The sequence below is a fragment of the Neolamprologus multifasciatus genome, chromosome 13 (genome assembly GCF_963576455.1).
Source record: "Neolamprologus multifasciatus chromosome 13, fNeoMul1.2, whole genome shotgun sequence".
NCBI classification, from domain to species: Eukaryota; Metazoa; Chordata; class Actinopteri; order Cichliformes; family Cichlidae; genus Neolamprologus; species Neolamprologus multifasciatus.
Window position 1 is genome coordinate 17368414 of NC_140451.1, and position 19604 is coordinate 17388017.

The 19604-nt window shown below is 43.3% G+C and overlaps 1 pseudogene; it reads left to right on the plus strand.

The window, feature by feature from the left end:
• The first annotated feature begins 14366 nt into the window (after positions 1 to 14366).
• On the plus strand, positions 14367 to 18298 carry LOC146505358 (uncharacterized; annotated as a pseudogene).
• Positions 18299 to 19604: the final 1306 nt, after the last annotated feature.

A 19604-nucleotide genomic window follows, 5' to 3' on the forward strand; every position in this document is an offset into this window, starting at 1 on the left:
TACATTCAGTAAGTGCAGACCATGCTGAGTAACAGCTAATTTCCAAAACAAAAGAGACAGATTGAATCTAAATATAGGCTATCAATAATAATAATAAAAAAATGAGTCATATGCAATAACACTTTCAGAACAAAATAGAGGGAGAAATGTTGGTGCCAGATAAACAAAAAGTATCCTCTCTCAGCAAAGTGTTAGGTTGCTATGACTACACACCTACAGTTCTTATTTATAAAAGTAATTTCATTTGCAAATGAAACCAACACCATCGGAGCTAATCTTAAGAGGGTAGACAACAGCTTCTCCTGTGCCTGTGGTGTATGCTGTGTATATTTTTAAAGTTAAAAAAAAAAAAAAAAGCTCTCCCTCTTCTATCTCGTGGACTCTTTCAAGTGCTTGTTGTAGCTGGAATCATGTCAGAGAGTGTATGGGTGGGCCTGCATGTGGGTGAGAGTTTGTCAGGTAGAGAAAGAGATTGATGTCTGTAGGTGGAGGTGAAATTTTGTGTAATGCATGGAGACTCAGTATGAGAGTGACACTGAAAGAGACGGGAATAAAACTGAAGGAGAAAGGTGCTTAGGACTGCCAAAAAATCAGCATGCAGACCATTAGCATACTTGATTCAGCATGATGCCACTTGGACAAAGGTTATAGTGTGGGCTAGTTTTTTTTCTGGCTTTTTTTTCTTTTCTGCACTCTGAATATTTTTTAAGTATTAGTTTACCACTCCTTTCCCTAACCCAGCTTTGAAAAAAAAGAATAGATGAATGAATGAGAGGACAGATTAGTCGGACAGATGAGAGGAGCAAAGCATAAAGATCTGCATGGATGAGATGAGAGAGAAAAAGCAAAGCGGGACAGCCTGCAGGGAGACAGGTGAAGGAGGTGTTAATTGAATTTAATGGGCAGAAAAAAAGCCCCTGATGGTCAGAATACAATGAAAAAGTGAAATGAATAAAAAGACTCAGTGGACAATCTGAGTTTCAATTCCCCATTTCAAACATAGTTATTATGTAATTACTGCCTTCTCCATATTCACTTTCACGCCAGCCTGCCTCTCTCTGCCCTTTAAAAATCTTGCTTCAATTTCTGTAATAATGTCTTCTTCCTGGCAGCTCTTTGATCATCCTGGTTGTTTTTCTTAATACTGTACACAGACCCTGTTAGCTGATTGCTTGTAAAATCACTTAATTACTACTTAAACTGCACAAGATGCGTAGACAAGATCGATAAAAGAGACAAAAAAGTTCATTTGCTTTGAGGCTTCTTTAATGATTTTAAAGTCAGTGTTCACAGACTACTATTTTAACTCGCTTTTAACATTAAACTGGGTTTTTTTTAAGAGGCAATACATAATCGGCCCCAGTTTGCAGTTTTTGTAACCATATGTAATATACTACTAGTTAATATCAACATTTGTATCATTCTCAGTTAATCATTGGTGAAAGACAGTGCTGTTGGTTACGGGCTGGGGATTAATCGCTTAGAGAGGAAATTATTTTTGTTTTTCATTACTTTCACACTCTCTGAGCTCTGACCAGAATGATAATTTCAGTCATCAAAGGATGTAAAAAAAACAAAAGTTTGTTTACTTTTTCAATTTCAGTTCAATTCTATTGTAATTTTTTTATACAGCACCAAATCACAACATCAGTCGCCTTAAGGCGCTTTATATTGTAAGGTAGACCCTACACTAATACATACAAAGAAAAACCCAACAATCATATGACTATGCACTTTGGTGACAGTGAGAAGGAAAAACTCCCTTTTAACAGGAAGAAACCTCAGGCAGAACCAAGCTCTATCATTTCCCAACCACCTTATTTTTTCTTTGGTCACTGTCAGCAGTGCTCACCTGCTCATCCAGCTGATGTTGACCTGGATCTTTGGACAACAGCTGGACCAGCAGCAACTTCTACTTTTCTTGCACATTTTTGTAGTAACTCTGAAGACTTTAAAGAAGGTCTCAGATATCTCTGTGGACTCAAACTTCCTCTTCCCATCTTCTTCTGTAAAATATGGAAAACAGCTCATGAAGAGATTTGGCACATCCATCCAATCCGGGTGAAGAAACAGCTGATGAGAAAAGACATTAACTCCTAAATGTCACCCCTCATCATATCACAGGAGCTGTCTTCATAATATCTGAGGCTGAGTCTTCAGGAGCGTCTGCTCCTTCAAAGACACCAAGCGATAAGGGGAGACAGTTTTTCTCTCAGTTTCTCCTTCAGTCTGTCAAGGAGGAAACATTTAACCAGATTGGATCTTGGATCAGAAAGATTAAGTTTTCCAAAAAGGTTCATAGATGGGGAAATAATAAAATACCAGAGCTGAATTCTGACAGCCTTGTCTGTCCAGCCAGAATCTTGAATGAGTGGTCACAAATTAGTTTATTACTGATTTCTACATCAAAGCAGAAGCTGTCTTATAATATCCAAGTTAACTCCCATAACTGAAATGAGTCTGATTAGCTGACATGTCATCGGAGACTCCCATCTCCAGCAAAGAGATGGGAGTCTCTTAAAGCTAAAATTCAAAAGCCTCATATAATTTCAAGCTGTTTAGCTTATAGTTGAAGACTATGACACGGTCAAATCTAATCCGATTGAAGACAGTACCTTTGTGAAACAAATCCACCTTTCCTTCCTGTAGAACTGAGCCTAACAGTATGTAAGTGAATGCTTAGGTTTCATTCACAGGGGTTGTCAAATGATCTGTGAAGAGCAGCATTAGTAAAATACAACAAATACTGTAGGAAAGGTTACTGTAGGTCTATAAAACCACTCTTCTACCAAATGTTAATTAGGCGCTCGGTTAGGGTGAGCCCGTAGCATTGGATTGATATAATCTGCATTCCAATGCACTTCGTGTGAAAACCATTTATTTGTGTTATTTATTAAATGTATATTCCATGTTTACGCCGCAGCAAGCAGAGTTTGTTACTGGGTATTAACAAACAGTACTTTAGCTTATTTGAGTGACTATTACCTTCCTATCAACTCTATTTTAGCTTCTTGACTAACCCACCAAGTAAACACAGTTTTAAACACAGAGAAAAAAGCACAAGGTCAGATAACAAAAAAACCTAAAACACCCAAATATTAAAAATACAATTAGCAATACCTAATACAGAGGTAAGGTAAGGAAATGTACTAAAGGTACAACCACTGGTAGCAAAATAAAAAATGAAGCTGTACCATTCATTTCACCATTCATTTTCAGTAACAAACCAACCAGTTATCTTCAATCACATGTTCTCCATTAGGACTTATTAATCTGCCATCCCATAAAACACATCCATCCATCAATTTTCTTAATTGCTTTTCCAGTTTGATAGAAGGAGGAGAGCTGTTGGAGGGGCTGGACCCCATCAAAGCTAACACAGCGCAAAATGCAAGTTACAGAAAGACACTGACAACCATGATAATGCACATTCAAATCATGGGTCAAATGAGAATCAGCATGTAACCTAACATGTATGTTTATGGACGGTGACAGGAAACCAGAGCATCAAAAGGAAACCCACACAGACACGGGAAGAATATGTACAAAGCCCTCACAATACACCATATTTTATCAACTACAGCGCTCCTACTGATCCCACTTTGATCTCATACAGTTATAAGCATATAACATCAACATGTAGGTCTAGACTGTGTGTGTGCATGAGAGAGAGACAGAGAGATCACATTGCAGTTCAGATATAATCCATCATGCTGATTCGACATTTGTTCAGAGTTTACTCCTGAATCGAAATCATAATGTGGATGAAGACTTCAGTGAATTTCAGTGACTACAAATAACCTAATAAAAAAAAAAAGAATTATGAGAACATTAATGCCTGCTTACTGTGACTGGTTGTTTTGTTTTAGAAAATAAAACCAAAACAAATGTGAGTATTCAAATATTTGAATAGTGCCCTTTGAAAGCACTTTTTAAAAATGTTGGTGATGAAAAATTGCTTTTTGATTGTTTTGGAATTATCTAATGGGTTGAAGGAATTGACTGGAGCTGCATTTGATTCTGGTGTTTTGAGGATAACACATGGGACAATAACAGAATAGTTATGGGGGGCATGAAACTGAAATTAGAATCATATCAGAAACATGAATAGTTTAAGAGACAGATGACAAAAAGCTGCTAGTTAAAACGTCTTTCACACATAGTGGTGCTAGTAGTTTACTCGGTTTACTATATGAGAAGGACAGCAGCAAGACTGAAGATGATAGTGACGCCCTATTAGGATTTATGTTTTGGAAGCAGTGGCACAAAAAGATGATAAGCCAAGTGGAAGATGGAAAGATTTTCACTGGGATTGGCCAGCATGGAGAGGATTAGAAATAAGTACATCAGAAGGAAAGCTCAGGTTAAGAGGTTTGGAGACAAAGTTTGGAGGCAATGCTGAGCTATTTTGGACATGTGCAGAGGAGGGATAGTGAACATACTGGACAAAGGATAATGAAGATGGAGGCAGGAGGAGAAAGGGAAACCACAGAGAAGAAGAGGAAGCTGGGAATAGGCTAGACAAAACCCCCGTACATCCTCAAAGCCTGCTTTCACTTAAATGCAGTTTTTTCAAAGCCAAGCATTACAAAGGGGTTTATTTTAGTCCAAACCACCGTTTTTTCAAATCCGCAATCAAGTATTTTAAGTGCTTTTAAAACCAAATCATGCATATTTTAGCACCTAAACCGCACCAGAGTAATATTTTGTACCTACACTTAGTCAGTGAGTGAAAGTAAAAGCAAAAAGCCTGTGGAAAAAATTCACTAAACTGACTGATCAAAATGGAACGTAAGCTCATGGCCTCTGGGCTGATAAATTTACGAGTCTCTCCACTGCTACTTTCCAAACTCCAAACACAGAGGGACCACTGGCTCTCGGCTGACACTATTATTGCCCCCCCTGCCCAATGATACCTTGTACATAAACACACAGGTGACAACTTCCAAAACTCTGTCATTTAATGCTCCAGGATGATTGCTTTGCTTTGACTCTAAAGGACAGACTGTCATGGTCCTGGGTCGTTGACCCAGTGTTTTGAGTTTATTGTTATTATTTTCCAGTTTCTGCTGTTTTGTATTTGTTCTTACGGTTTGAGTTGTGTGTTTAGTGTTTCTATCATCCCTACCTGTGTCCTTCCTCTGTGTTCTGTTCGTGTCCCCGAGTTGGTATTGTGAAACAGTCTGTGAGTTTCCTGTTTTACGTTGTAGGGTTATGTCTCGTTATGCCCATTAGTTCCAGCTGTGTCCCCTCCTGTGTGCCATTTCCTGATTACCTGGTGTGTGTATTTATACTGCGTGTCTGCCTGTGCTCCTCGTCACGTCGTCTGCATTTCTCTGCATCATTTTGGTATATCTCCGTGTCTCTCTGTTCCTCGCTTTGTGTCCTCTGTTTGTGTTAGTTTCACCAGTTTAGGTTTATGTTTAGTTCTGCCCTCACCTTGGGTTTTTCACTGTAAATAAATCTCCACCTGCATCTCCACTGCCATCTGCATCTTGGGTCCACTCGACTGCTGCCCAGCCGTGACACAGACTTGTTTATTGATGCTGCATCACATCAGTGTATTTCACCTTTTCACTTCTCACTTCATGCTGAAAGCTGGACAGTAATATATAATGCTGGTTTGAAAAGTGGGATGATTTGTCTTCAGAAAATGTCACCGGTGCTTTTGTGACACGTCCTGTTTTTTGTCTTGTTTTAACCTTTTTTCCCCTTTTCACCAAAGAAAAGACAGAAGGTGTTATTTTCTGAATTTTCTATCTTTCTTTTTTATTTCCTGGATCATTGATTTCATTTGATATTGTTTTCTTACGTCTTATTTTTTTCTATTTGTGAAAATATTTTTTAATATCATGACACTGACAAAATAACAGTTATGGTTTGCCAAAATCTGCTTTAGTCAGCGCTAATGCAGCGTTTTCTTTGTTTCCTTCCTCGTCCTTTAATGGAAACAAAACATAAAACACATTTTCTTGTTTAAGAAAATGCATAACCAATAAACAAAGAAGAATCAAAACATGACCTATTTCTAAGTCTCTACTTCAACATTTTTTTTTTAAACCTTTATGGATATTTCATAAGGCAGAGGAAAAGGTGTGGTCTGTGTGCAGGAAGAATAGAGATCAGAGTGTGCATGAATTATACACCAGTTCAGCGGTTACCAAAATAGATGGCCACTTTTGTTCAACAAGAAAAAAAAAATCTTGGAAGTTGAATTGTATAAATGCTCAAAAACATGAGTATTGAAATGTGATGTGAATATTTCATTATTTATTCATTTCAGTTTAACTACAACCAGGAAAAGGTAAAAATCATACAATATTAATATTAATTTGCTTGAAAAAAATACACATATGGATGACTAAAATGTTTAAAGTTATATTTTACAATTAATTCACACACTGGAAATAAAAGGAACAATAAATACAATAACAATTCTGCATAACTCACATTTGTTGCTATGTGTTTAGGTACAAATGTGTAACATAAGCTGCAAATAACATCATAACCTATTCTCTCAAACCCACCAGCCACATGGTTCAATATAGTACATCTATTTTAGTTTACATGTGTCTCTGTAAAAGCTAGCTGACAAACAATGCTCTGTAATAGTGTGAGCTCCATGAAAAGAATCAATATTGATTGTTTTTTTGTGCATGTACAGTTTTATTTTCAACAGTGAGACACACTACAGAATAAGACAAGTAAGAGGTAAGAGGCATTTTTACACACAAAACACACCAAATTATTAGTTCTGCATCTGACAGATATTATTAATAGAGTTGAAATAATTAAACCAGTTGATTAACTGACTAGGCGATCGACAAAATATAGAAAAAACTTCAGATTTTGTTTTTGGGGTTTTTTTTATGTATTTGGTGGATCTTTGGCTGCTGGGATGTAATGTCACCTTTTGCTCTGGGGAAATATGATGCACACTATTCACAGTATAATTTGCAGATTCCTAAATACTGAATAAAATCAATAGCTCTATAGTCCTAGAAGCAGAAGTAAAGCAGACCTAAATTTAATTTAACCCTTATAAATGTTAGAGAGCTCACTAAGAGCCAAAAAAGTGCAGTGACAACTGAACACAAGCAGGTTAGCCTGACGGAGCCACCACACACAAATGCAAAAAAACAGGCTGTCATCCATATAAATATAAAGTAGGCATTTCTCCATTCCTTACCCCCCTGAGACACTTCAGGCAGATAAGCACACCGGCAGCTGAGATGTGATCTTTGTGTTTATGGGTTCCATTCAAAGTGCCAGTGCCCATTTCCTCTCAGACATATTTCGTTGGTCCTCTGGAAAGCAGTGTGCACGAGTGACATTTCTAAGCCCTTAGCACCCAGTGATAAATTTTATAGAAGTCACTCCAGTGACGTGACATTTAAGTCTTCCATTTAATCCAGAAACAGACTGTGTGAGAAACAGTCAGATTTTTTTTTCTAAGGTAGTGGAGTTAGACAATTGCTCCAAGTCTTGTCAGGTCTATTGATTCTTGGCTCTGTAGCAACTTTGTTTCTAAGTTCTTTAACATGTTTCCAAGTAAATGAGTTGGAACAGACGTTCTTGTTAGACTTGATTTTACTAGCCCCAACAGACACTAAAAAAAGAAAAATCAATCCAGAATGTAGAACTTTTAACAAAATATGGACTTCTAAGCAGGGCCGTGCAGAGAGGTTTAAAGGGGCAGGTGCTCAAAGTTAAAAAGGGGCACATTGAACCAGGCTGAATAACAACAACACACATTCATCAAGAATCTAATATGGGCAACAAGGCAAAGTAAACGTAGCCGATGTTTTACCTGATACAATGTTGCTGTTGAGGGGTTGCTGCTGCTCCTGCTGCTGATAGTGCTGGAGGGCAGGGCTGTGCTGGTCTGAGACTGTAGACATTAAAAAGTCCATAGGAGAGATGGTAGCTGATTAAACAAGTGTCATGAGATAATAACAAAATGCAAAGATTGGTGACAGTGCTTGGAACCATAAGGCAACAAAAAACTGAGAAATAATTTAGGCTCTGCCTGTGAATCACTCTTTGCTTCTCTTCTTCCTTCCATCCCATCATTTCATATATCACTCTCCACTTGCTGTCTATGTGAGAACAAGGCACAACTTGCTATTGCAATAAACGATAATCTAATTATCCACACCTAACAACTCCTACTGTTTCCTCCTTATGTCCTTACCAGGCATGTCTGGACAATGTTATATCATGAGTAATAATTATTTAAAAAAAATCCATCTAAATAAAACCACACATGCACGCACACACAGTGACATTTTAGACCTTCTTCAGAATACTGTATATACTATGGGCATCATGGTGCTGATCCAGAATCCTTACATTATTATTTATTACTAGAGCTACAATAATAAAGCAATGAGGAGGGGGAAGTAATAAATATGAAATAATGTCATTATGATGATTCCATTTGTTTCACTATCCACTCTGTGCAGGGGCAAAGCTTATTACATTTTTTAACTGTAGAGATACAATAATTTTACTGCTGTAAAATCCAAATTTTGTCTTATTTAAAATATAAATCTAATATAATCTGCTTCTTAATGTATGTTCTTTAAAATACAGCGTGTGTTTTTTAATATATTATGATTATAATAATGCATAATTATGTGGACATGCAATTAGATTGTTTTTTAGTGAAATATAATCCCCCCCAGAAAGGCAGGAAAAGCCCGGAAACTTATTTTAAAACTAAATATGTTCCCTAAAACGGTGACAGAGCTGCAGACCCATGACAGCCTTACACAGGTAGCCAGCAGCTATGACCAGCACTACATGTGCAGTTAATAAAACGACAGGTAATGTTTGTCACGCTGTTGCACACACAGCACGCTCATTTGTTTCAGTTCATCAGTTGCAACAAGACAGCTTACCAACGTGTACGTAATAAGCTAATACTGCTATAGACTACAGTGTACGCTGTACACCTACTTACTGGTTTTGTCGCATCAGTCTGTGTCTCTGAGTTAATTTCTGTTTCTCCTACAGCTCCGGACTGCAAAAAATGTGCGTGCTCTTTGTGAGCTCGTTCCCGGCTCATAACCAGCGCGTTCTGCCGTCAAGGGCGATCATTGGTCAATGGTGATCATGTGACTGATGCAAGCCAGATCCTTTTATTTAGAAAAACTGTGATTAATAGTTAAATATTATTGTTGAGGGGCACAGACAGGACTCCGCACGCACACACACATGAACAACACAACAAAAGGGCACCTTGGGCACCCATCAGGAAAGGGGCGGGTGCTCAAGCCCCTGTAGCCCCCCCCCCCCCCCCCCGCACGTGCCTGCTTCTAAGTATTTCTGAAATCAGACGTTGTGCTCTCCACAAACTTTACACATTCAGGGATGGAGCAGTTAAGACCAGCTTTATGATTTCCCTGAAAATCCCCAAAACAAACAGTAATATTAAATATCAATATTTTACTCAAATGCATCAGGCCATATTTAAGTATTTTGTTATGATCTTTAATTTGTGTTTCTAGTTATAATCTTGATTATTTTATGTTGCAGCGTAAATTATTATGCTCCACAAATTCGTCCTGTTCTACTGTGTTGTTGTAAAGTGTTGGTAGGTGTTGTAAAGTGGGTGTGTATTGGGCCACCGTGTGGTGATGAAAGGTTAGGCAAGTAAGCAGGACGTGGACAAACAGTTCTCTTTCAAACATTCGTTTCGGTGTCTCACTATGGGGAACGCTCTCTCAGCGTTGTCCTCAGAAGCCTCTATATCATTACTCCAGCCAGTATTGGCTGGCAGTCGTGACGCTTGCATCAGGGAGGGGCCACCCTCCTCCCTATAAAAGGGTGTGACGCAGCGTCACCCGTCATTCAATTTCCTCTTCTCGCTTCTTAGAAACCTCATCTCTCCTGACTGTGAACGTGAGTGCTAGCTTAACTGTCCACACGAGCAAGCTAACACCTTGGTCACCGAGCGCTAGCACGGCTCGCGTTTCGAGTCGCCTGCTCTTCACCACAGAGCCAGGTCGGAGAGTGTGTTAGCTGCCACCACGCATCTAGCACAACAGTTAGCTGACCAAGCTATCTGTCTTTGCTACACACGGTCACCAAGCCAAGTAGCGCAAGCGCTAGCCACCACACTAGCTAGGTCATACTAGCTCACCATAGCTACCCGACCGAGAGAAGAAAAGAAAAAAGATCAGCGTTAGCCATCCAGCCATTCCAAGCTAGCTACACCAAGCTTCCTTAATATGGCAGACTGCAAACCGCTGCCCAGAATTTGCCCCTGCGGTTGCAAAATCTCAGGTTCAGATACACATGACGCGTGTGTGATGTGCCTCGGGCTGCAACACGCCCAAGCAGCTATTTCCACACCGGGTATATGTGAACACTGCGCTCGCTTCACCCAAAAAAGCCTTCGTCAAAGGCTAGCCCGCCAGGCTAGCTTGTCGAAGAAGGACCCAATGCTGTCTCTAGTCGGCCCACCGATGGAGCACACTGAGTCCGCCACACCAGGCACCAGCTGGAGCGACGAGATGGATATCGTCCTCCCGCTGGTGGATGATGCCGAGGTCAGCTGCGAAGCTATGCTTGATTCTCTCGAGGGCTAATGACGAGCTACTCAGCGAATCCTCTGAGGGAGCGTCGGAACATCTTGTCTCGGACAAGGATGACGACGTTTTCTTTGCCCCCTCTGGTCGGAATTCTGCGACACAAGGGGCCGATTGTGATAACCCCGGCACACAGTCCCGCGGCATGGAGCTATTTGACGTTGCAAAACGGGCAGCTGAAAAGCTGGCAATCCCATGGCCCGCGGTGACAACGGAGACCTCCACCTCACGATACGAGGGTAAAAGGCTCCCCGTAGCAAAGCGCACTACTAAGCAGGTACTGCCGCTTTTCCCCGAATGCGTGGACGAGGTCACACACTGCTGGGCAAAGCCATTTTCGTCACCCAACCCCGTGCAGGGAGCGGCGGCGTTTGACTGCGCTGGAATGAAAGAGAAGGGCATCTACCAAATTCCCACAGTGGAGAATCTGGTGGCTTCTCATCTCCACCCAAACCAGAAACTTTCCATGTCATCTGGTCCATCCCTGCCCTCCAAGGCCGAACGCCTGCAGTCCTCCCTGGCTGACAAGGCGTATAAATCGGTTGCCACCACCGCGAGGGCATTGAACGCCTCATCGCTCCTGCTAGCCTACTCGGCGGAGCTCCAGGACCAGGCTGCTGCGAACCCGGATGCTAGCGAGCTGTGGGAAGAGCTAGGCGTAGTTACGGACCAGTGTCTCCACCTCACTAGAGCAGCAGTACAAGCGGCGGACAGAGCCCTCAGCATCATCGTCCTACAGGAGAGGGCAAGATGGCTGAACTTGTCGGGGCTTTCGGACAGAGAAAAACGTGACATTCTGGACGAAAGCATCGACCCCGCTGGGCTTTTCGGGACCGCCGTTGCCACCATGCAAAGACGGTGTGAGGAGAAAAAGAAAGAGGGAGAGGTCCTGCAGCTGTGTCTCCCTAGGAAGACCCAGGCTGCGCCTCCACCCAGTCGCCGCACGTTCGCTCAGGTCACCAGCCGTCCAGCTGGAGTGCCGACGTTTAAAATCCCTCGCCGCCCAGCCCCGCAGGTCGCGGCCCAGGGTCCCCTAGGATCGCAGAACCCTAAGACCCACTGGCCCAGGAAACACGTCCCGCCTGCTGCCGCTCAGGGTGCCCCACCACCAGCCAAGCAGTCGGACTGCAAGAAGAAGCGGACTGCCTAACATCCCCCACGGGGAGATCGGAGCCGGACCAGCCCGGGCTCCAAGTTCACTCCAGGGCTCAGTTCCGGAGCCCGTTCGGAGAAGTGTGTTCTGCCTCCACCTTTCAGCGCCTGGGACTCGGAGCGCATTTCAACAAAGAGACGGCGAGACACTGTTCAGCTGAATCAAGCATGTCTGTCTCACAAAACACACTGTTTATTAAAAACTCACCCGTTGCATCCAGGCATGTCGCCAGGGCATGGGAAAAATGTGTGAAAAACACAGAAAGTATGTTGAAAAACATAATGCCCCCACGCACCCAGACACCACCGGGGTTGATTCCCTCAGTGGTGTCCGGCCCCATAAGCGCTGGTCAAGCGCGGGCCGCATGCGCAGTTGGGTCTGGCCCGAAGGACCAGTTTCCGCCACAAGAGGGAGCCAGAGCCCCGTCTACTGTGGAGTGCCTGTCTTTGGGGCCGCTGTCAGCAAGAATAGAGAGATGGCGAGCTCTCGCTGCGCCAGAATGGGTTGTGAGGACATTAGAGCGAGGCTATCGTTTGCAATTTGCAACCACCCCTCCCAGATTTCACAAAGTGATTTTCTCTCTTGCAAAAGGCGAATCAGCCAGGATCCTGCAAGAAGAAATAACTAACTTGCTATCAAAGGGAGCAGTACGAGAAATACCCCAGGAGCAGAGCCAATGCGGCTTTTACTCTAAGTATTTTCTCGTGCCCAAGAAGGGAGGGGGACTGCGTCCGATACTGGACCTACGGGCTCTGAATCAGCATCTGAGGTCATACAAATTCAGGATGTTGACGACCACCACTCTGCTGCATGTAGTGCGCCCAGGCGATTGGTTTACATCAATAGACCTGAAGGACGCATACTTTCACATCCCTATTTACCCACCTCACAGAAAATTCCTGCGCTTTGCGTTTCAGGGCAGAATGTAGGAGTACCAGGTCCTGCCGTTTGGTCTCTCACTGAGCCCTCGGGTATTTGTGAAATGCACAGAGGCAGCCATAGCCCCACTGAAGAGGCGGGGCATCCGCATAGCAACATACATAGACGATTGGCTGCTGCTATCAGAGTCCGAAATAATGGGAAGAGAGCACACCAGGTTGACAGTGGATCATCTGATGGCTCTGGGTTTCACCATAAACTACCAAAAGAGTGTCCTGCTGCCAGCTCAGGCCATCTCTTTCATAGGAATAGCTCTAAACTCCGCCTCGTACAGAGCGTGTCTCTCTGTGGACAGAGTAAAAAAAAATGCTATCACATGCCGGCATTTTTCAGTTGGGAAGATATCTCCCATTCAGAAAATGCCTGCAGATGCTGGGATTAATGGCGTCTTCACTGGCAGTCATTCCACTAGGCAGACTGCATATGAGGGAATTTCAGCGATGGGTTGCATCACTGAGACTGAATGAATCGAAAGCACCATACCTACCGCTATATCAGAGTGACAGCAGACTGCGCTGCAGCACTCCACTGTTGGAGAAATCCCACATTTCTCACTCAGGGGGTGTCACTGGGGGCTGTCACAGCCAGAAAGGTGGTGACCACGGATGCGAGTCTCACGGGCTGGGGTACCACTCACGAGGGCAGAGCAGTGAGCGGCAGCTGGGACTCACAACAGAGGGGTGCTCACATAAATTGGTTAGAATTGCTAGCAGCATTTCTAGCACTGAGACACTTCCTTCCCCTGTTGAGAAACCACCATGTTCTGATCAGAACAGACAACACCACTGTTGTGGCATACATCAACAGACAGGGCGGGTTACGTTCCCGTCCCTTGCACATACTGGCTCGCAGACTGATCATGTGGAGCAGCATCAATCTGTTGTCACTGAGAGCTACTCACATTCCAGGAGCTCTGAACTTGGGAGCAGACTTAATGTCCAGGGGAAACCCGCAGTACGAGGAATGGACCCTGCACCCACATGTGGTGACCCAAATCTGGACCCGCTTTGGCCAGCCACAGGTCGATCTGTTTGCCTCGAGGGAGAACGCTCAGTGTCCACTGTATTTCTCCCTGAGGGACCAGGAGGCTCCGCTAGGGGTAGACACATTAGCTCACAACTGGCCACATGCTCTGCTTTATGCGTTCCCTCCGCTGGCCTTAATTTCTCCCACTCTAACCAGAGTGAGAGAGAGAGGGCTAACAATGATATTGATCGCCCCAAGGTGGATGAGGTCCCATTGGTTAGCGGAGATTGTGCCCCTCTTGTGGAGCGAACCTTGGCCTCTCCCTCTCCGACGAGACCTAGTCTCCCAAGCCAGGGGGGAGATTTTTCACCCTCACCCCGAGCGCCTTGCCCTGTGGGCTTGGCCCGTGAGAGGTTGAATCTGAGTACGGCAGGACTCCCCCAGGGTGTTATAGCCACTATTCAGAGTGCTAGAGCCCCCTCCACAAGATCATTGTATGAGAACAAGTGGAGGGTATTTGAGGAATGGTGTGGAAAGTCTCACACTCTCTCCTTTCAATGCTCTGTGACAACAATTCTCTCCTTTCTCCAAGAACTGTTAGATAAAGGAAAGGCCTTTTCCACAATTAAAGTATATCTAGCAGCCATTTCAGCCTGCCATGTGGGCTTCGTGGATGGCCCGGTGAGCCATCACCCGCTAGTCTTGCCGTTTTCATGAAAGGGGCACGACGGCTCCACCCAGTGTCTAAACCTCTCGTTCCCACGTGGGATTTATCCCTGGTGCTGGGGGCAGTTTCACAGCCACCATTTGAACCACTAAACCAGGTGGAAATAAAAATCCTGTCTTTGAAGACTGCATTGCTCCTGGCTCTCGCATCTGCGAAGCGTGTCAGTGATATTCATGCGCTGTCAATACACAAAGAGTGCACCCGATTCACGCGGGATAACTCTAGAGTCACACTCAGGCCAAATCCGGCCTTTGTGCCCAAAAATCCTTATCTCCAATGCACCCCATTGGAGCTGGAAGCTTTTTGCCCTCCTCCTTTCTCCTCCCCTGAACAGGAGCGCCCTACATGCTCTCTGTCCAGTTAGGGCTTTATGTACCTATATAGAGAGAAACAAAGGCTTTCAGGAGTCGGATCAGCTGTTTGTTTCCTGGGCTAAACCACATCTTGGCAAGCCCGTTAGCAAACAACTCATTTCCCACTGGATTGTTGAGGCGATCCAATTGGCTTATTCCAGCACGGGTCTGCCCCCCCCGGAGGGACTTCGTGCTCATTCTACCAGAGGGATGGCAACCTCTTGGGCCCTTTTTAGGAGTGTCTCTATAGAAGAGATATGTGCAGCTGCGAGCTGGGCTTCACCTTTGACCTTTGCAAGGTTTTACAGGTTGGATGTCACTGCACCGTCTCTAGCCTACACTGTGTTAAGTGTGGGTCCCCACGAGACCTCCTAAATTGGCAGTCAGTCGTTCAGATGGGCTTATCTGGCAATACGGGAGTCTGCATATCCCAATAGTGAGACACCGAAACTATTGTTTATTGTATAAATGTTTGAAAGAGAACTTGAGGTTACTCTATTCCTTAACCCCCGTTCTCTGATAACATGAGTGAGGTGTCTCACCAGATCACCCTCCTTGCACAAAGCGAGGAAGAGGTGAGCTTATCTTGAATGACGGGTGACGCTGCGTCACACCCTTTTATAGGGAGGAGGGTGGCCCCTCCCTGACGCAAGCGTCACGACTGCCAGCCAATACTGGCTGGAGTAATGATATAGAGGCTTCTGAGGACAACGCTGAGAGAGCGTTCCCCATAGTGAGACACCTCACTCATGTTATCAGAGAACGGGGGTTACGGAATAGAGTAACCTCAAGTTTTCTGACCGTCGCTGTTTATAATTGTTTTAGATATAATATCACAGAAATGTAAACGGAGCTCCAAACGGAGAGATTTGTTTTGTAGTTTTCGTTTTTGCTACCGAGAGGCATACAAGTAATCTAAGAAAAGCATGAGACAGAAACTTTACGTCCTGCAAAAGCGGCAAAGAAGGACCGAAGATAAGATAAGATAAGATAAGCATTTGAGAATGTTCTGCCGATGCTCTTTCGATGTGAAAAACCAAGTGGTCAATTTTGTGCTTTTCTCTGTGGTTCTGGAGTTTGAGGTCATAGAGGAGCTGGCAGCAATGTGCTCAGTGATGGGACTATGATAGGGAGTGATTTGTTCATGGACGTATCTTTATAGACTGAAGCTGAAATGGGACAAAATATGAACGCTGATTAAATAGTGATAAAATGTTGCCATTTTTTATTATGACTATTTTACTTTTTCATGTATATATTGTAGCATAAGAGCAGTTTTAAATAAATTAATATCAACCAGAATTCAGTTTAGCTTATTGGTGTGGCCCCTCCACAGCATTTCCAGCTCCTCATGTGGCCACTTGGGGAAATTAATTGCCCAGCCCTGGACTTGAGAAAGAGAGAGTGAGAGAGAGTCAAAGAGATAATCAATGTAATTACATAATGTTTTACATAATCAATATGTAAGGCAGAAGGAAACGGCAAACTATAGTTTTGCTCAGTCAGCACAACATAAATTATCTGTCTGCTGAGATTTCAAAAGAGAAGATCTCAAAGTGTGTGCAGACATCTAATGTGCTTGTTGGCCTTTAATAGTTTAAGCCTGTGCAGACTTTAGCAAGCCTGATGAACTTTCTGAACTCAAACCCTAACTTGTAGCACATTTACACAGTTACAATGATAAATGGTTGTATATACGATGGATCCAGGTAATATAATATCAGGTTCATTTATCCTGATGATTTTGATCTGTCACATCAGTACAGCACACTTTCAGAAAGGAAAGAAATGAATGTAGTCAGCAAAAGTGTGTGTGTGTGGAGAAGGGACTGGGAAGGGGAGTGGTGGGGTTTCCCTCTCTGTAGTCTGGCTACAGACCTTTCTTGAATAGCTGTGGGCTCAGAGCCTCGTTTGTCATAGGGACAGCTAAGCCCATGGCTCTACTGCTTTATGTGTGTGTGCCAGTGTGTGTGTAAGCACTACTCTGAAGAGACACCATTTGCATATCCCAGAACCCATTGGCATTTTCTACGCTCTCTCCTCAATCAGAAGAATTTTGGATTTCTTTTTGAATAATGCAAGTTATGAGAGATACGATTCATTCACAGCCAAAAATAGCAACAGCAGAATGAATCCCCTCAGGTGTGACTGGTCTTTTGTGTACGTGTGTGTGTGTGTGTGTGTGTGCACGCGCTTGGCTGGTGATGCCGTTTGTGAAAACCTATTACAGCTGATGGGGTAGAGCGATAGCCTGCTCACAGCTCTAGTGGCTGAAGAGTGTGTGTGTGTTTGAGTGTGTGCATTATGCATGGATCACGATCTACAGTGATAGCCTCAGGTAATTAGAAAAATGCTATCACACTATTGGCCTACAAGATGCAATTTGTCAATGTTTCTCCTGTGATCAAAGCGCAGATTGCTTTGCATATAAATACACAGCATTAACATTAATGGGCCTAAATGTTTTCTGTCTTGTTCTCTACACGTTTTTGTATATTTGTTTGTGTGCTCCAGTATATGTGCTACCATGGGCCACCTCTTTAAGGTCTGATTTTACAATCTCAACTTCAGCGAGGCTCATCTGTGTTCATTTGTGCAGACATGTCTGCATGCATGTTTGAGTGGATGATATTCATTAAGTGTAGCAACAGTTTCCTCAGAGTACAGTGACTATCTGGGGAGTAGTCAGCAACCCAGTGAAAAATGCCCTTGGTGTGTTTTTCCAGTCACAGTAGGAAAGTTTGATGTATCTGACTTGTATTTGACACTATGTGCATGTCATTGTGTATGTGTGTGTTCTCTGTTGCTTTTGTGCTTGTACAGAGACTTCCTAGAGATGGAGGAAGCGTCAAGCTCCCATCATCCTGTGTGAGTTCTCACATGTCTCTGTATACACCCATGTGTGCATGGATGGAGTACAGAACTGATGTGCATGAAAACCAAAGAGCAAGACAGTGTGGAAAAGCAGCTGAGAGCATTAACATACTTCATAAGACTTTTACGTTTCTCCTTCCTGTCTCAGCTCGGTTCTATTTTTAGGTTCCCGCTCTATATTTCAGGTTATTATAAAAGTTCAGAGCAACAACATGAATAAAATTTAAAGCCTTTTAATACAGCGGCTCAGCAAAAAAAAAAAAAGAGAAAGGAAAGAAGAATCTACCTTTTCAATTCAGACTATGTTTTGATAGCTTACTCCATTTTGGGATTCAGTTTCAAGATTGGTGATGCTCTCATGCTAATAAAAGGGATTCTTTAATTTCTTTATGCTTATTTTATTATTAAAGAGAAATGATTAAAAAAGGGAAAAAATGGACAGCTGGCTATGCAGTTCAAGCCAGCATTGATCAACTATTTCATCAGCAGAAATTACAGTTGTTACTCGCAGCTGTAGCCAGAAGTACTCCAGCCATAAAGATAATTATTATAGAAGGTCTCCAAGGTTGAGTCTGTTCATCTGGACGTAGCGTTTTCAGTGGGAGAAACATTTTGTCACTCATCCAAGTGACTTCTTCAGTCTCAGCTGACTGCAGGTTTCCCCAATCTTATAAACAGTTCATTTGCATAACGACTGAAACCAGCACCACTTTACCTGGATGATTGAGCATGCATTAAGACATACTATAGAAGTGTTACAGAATTTCTCTTTAAACTACAGGATAACCATCCATCCATTTCCTGCCTATGATTCAGGCCTGAATCGTGGATACAGTAGGTTAAGGTGAGTTACCCAGTCCTTCCTTTCCCCTGGCCACCTCTTCAAGCTCATCTGACCAGTAGGACCAGTAGGACATGCCTAGAAGATGTTTTCGGAGGTGTCAAGGAGAAATCCTGGTTGGATGCCCAAACACCTCAAGTGAGTTGTTTCAATGTGGAGAACTAGTGGCTGTCCTCTGAGCTCCTCACATTATCTTTAAGGGCAAACCCAGCCACCCTTTAGAAGAAGCTCTCATTCATTTGGTCACTACCCAGAGTTTGTGGCCATAGCTGATGGTAGGACTGTAGATCGACTAATAAATGCACAGCATTTCTCTCACAATCAGGACCACAACAGGACGGTACAGCGTCGGCAGAATGCTGTCAAACCTGGGAATCCAAGACCTCTGCCAGGTGCTCCCAGGACACCCTCACTAGGTGTTTGCATATAAAAGACCTATCCAGCATCCTCCGTGCCACCTGATGTAGCTTACCACCAGGTGGTAATCAGGTGAGAGTGCTACACCTGACATATGGCATGAAGTCTGATGATATGATCACAAAATTGGTAATTTACCTGTGACCTAAAGCATCCTGGTGCCAAGTATAATTATGAACGCCCTTATGTTCAGATATAGTGCTTGTTATGGATTAACTGCAATAACTGATTTGACAGGCCATTTCTCCCAGTCACACCCTTCCAGAAGGGCTTTGGAGTCCCAAGTAGGGGAAGCTCCAAGCACCCCATCCAGTACAAACAGCAGTCAGGACCCGAAGACATAGGGTCATAGGGAAGCAAACATAGGGAAGCAACCGTACCTGTCACCTGTGAAAACCCCAACCTACAGGCACCAAACCGAAGGCATACAAGTATAAACCTCTACAGCTCCTGCTGCGACTGGTGGGGCTACAGGAGAGCGGTCTGATATAGTCACACATTCATTAATAATATATTCATATTTCAAACTTCTCAACTTACTTGGAGAAAACACCTCAGGAAAACAATGTTCAAAATGAGTAGTTTACATTTGGTTTTCATTATGTTAGATATAGTAGCTTCAAAGAGTATTCAGATTTAATGTTTGACCTTCATGGTAGCTATGGTGACGCAAAGATCATTTTATTTATATATTCTTAAAGCTCTGACTGTGCTCCTGGGTACACTGAGAAGATGTGGA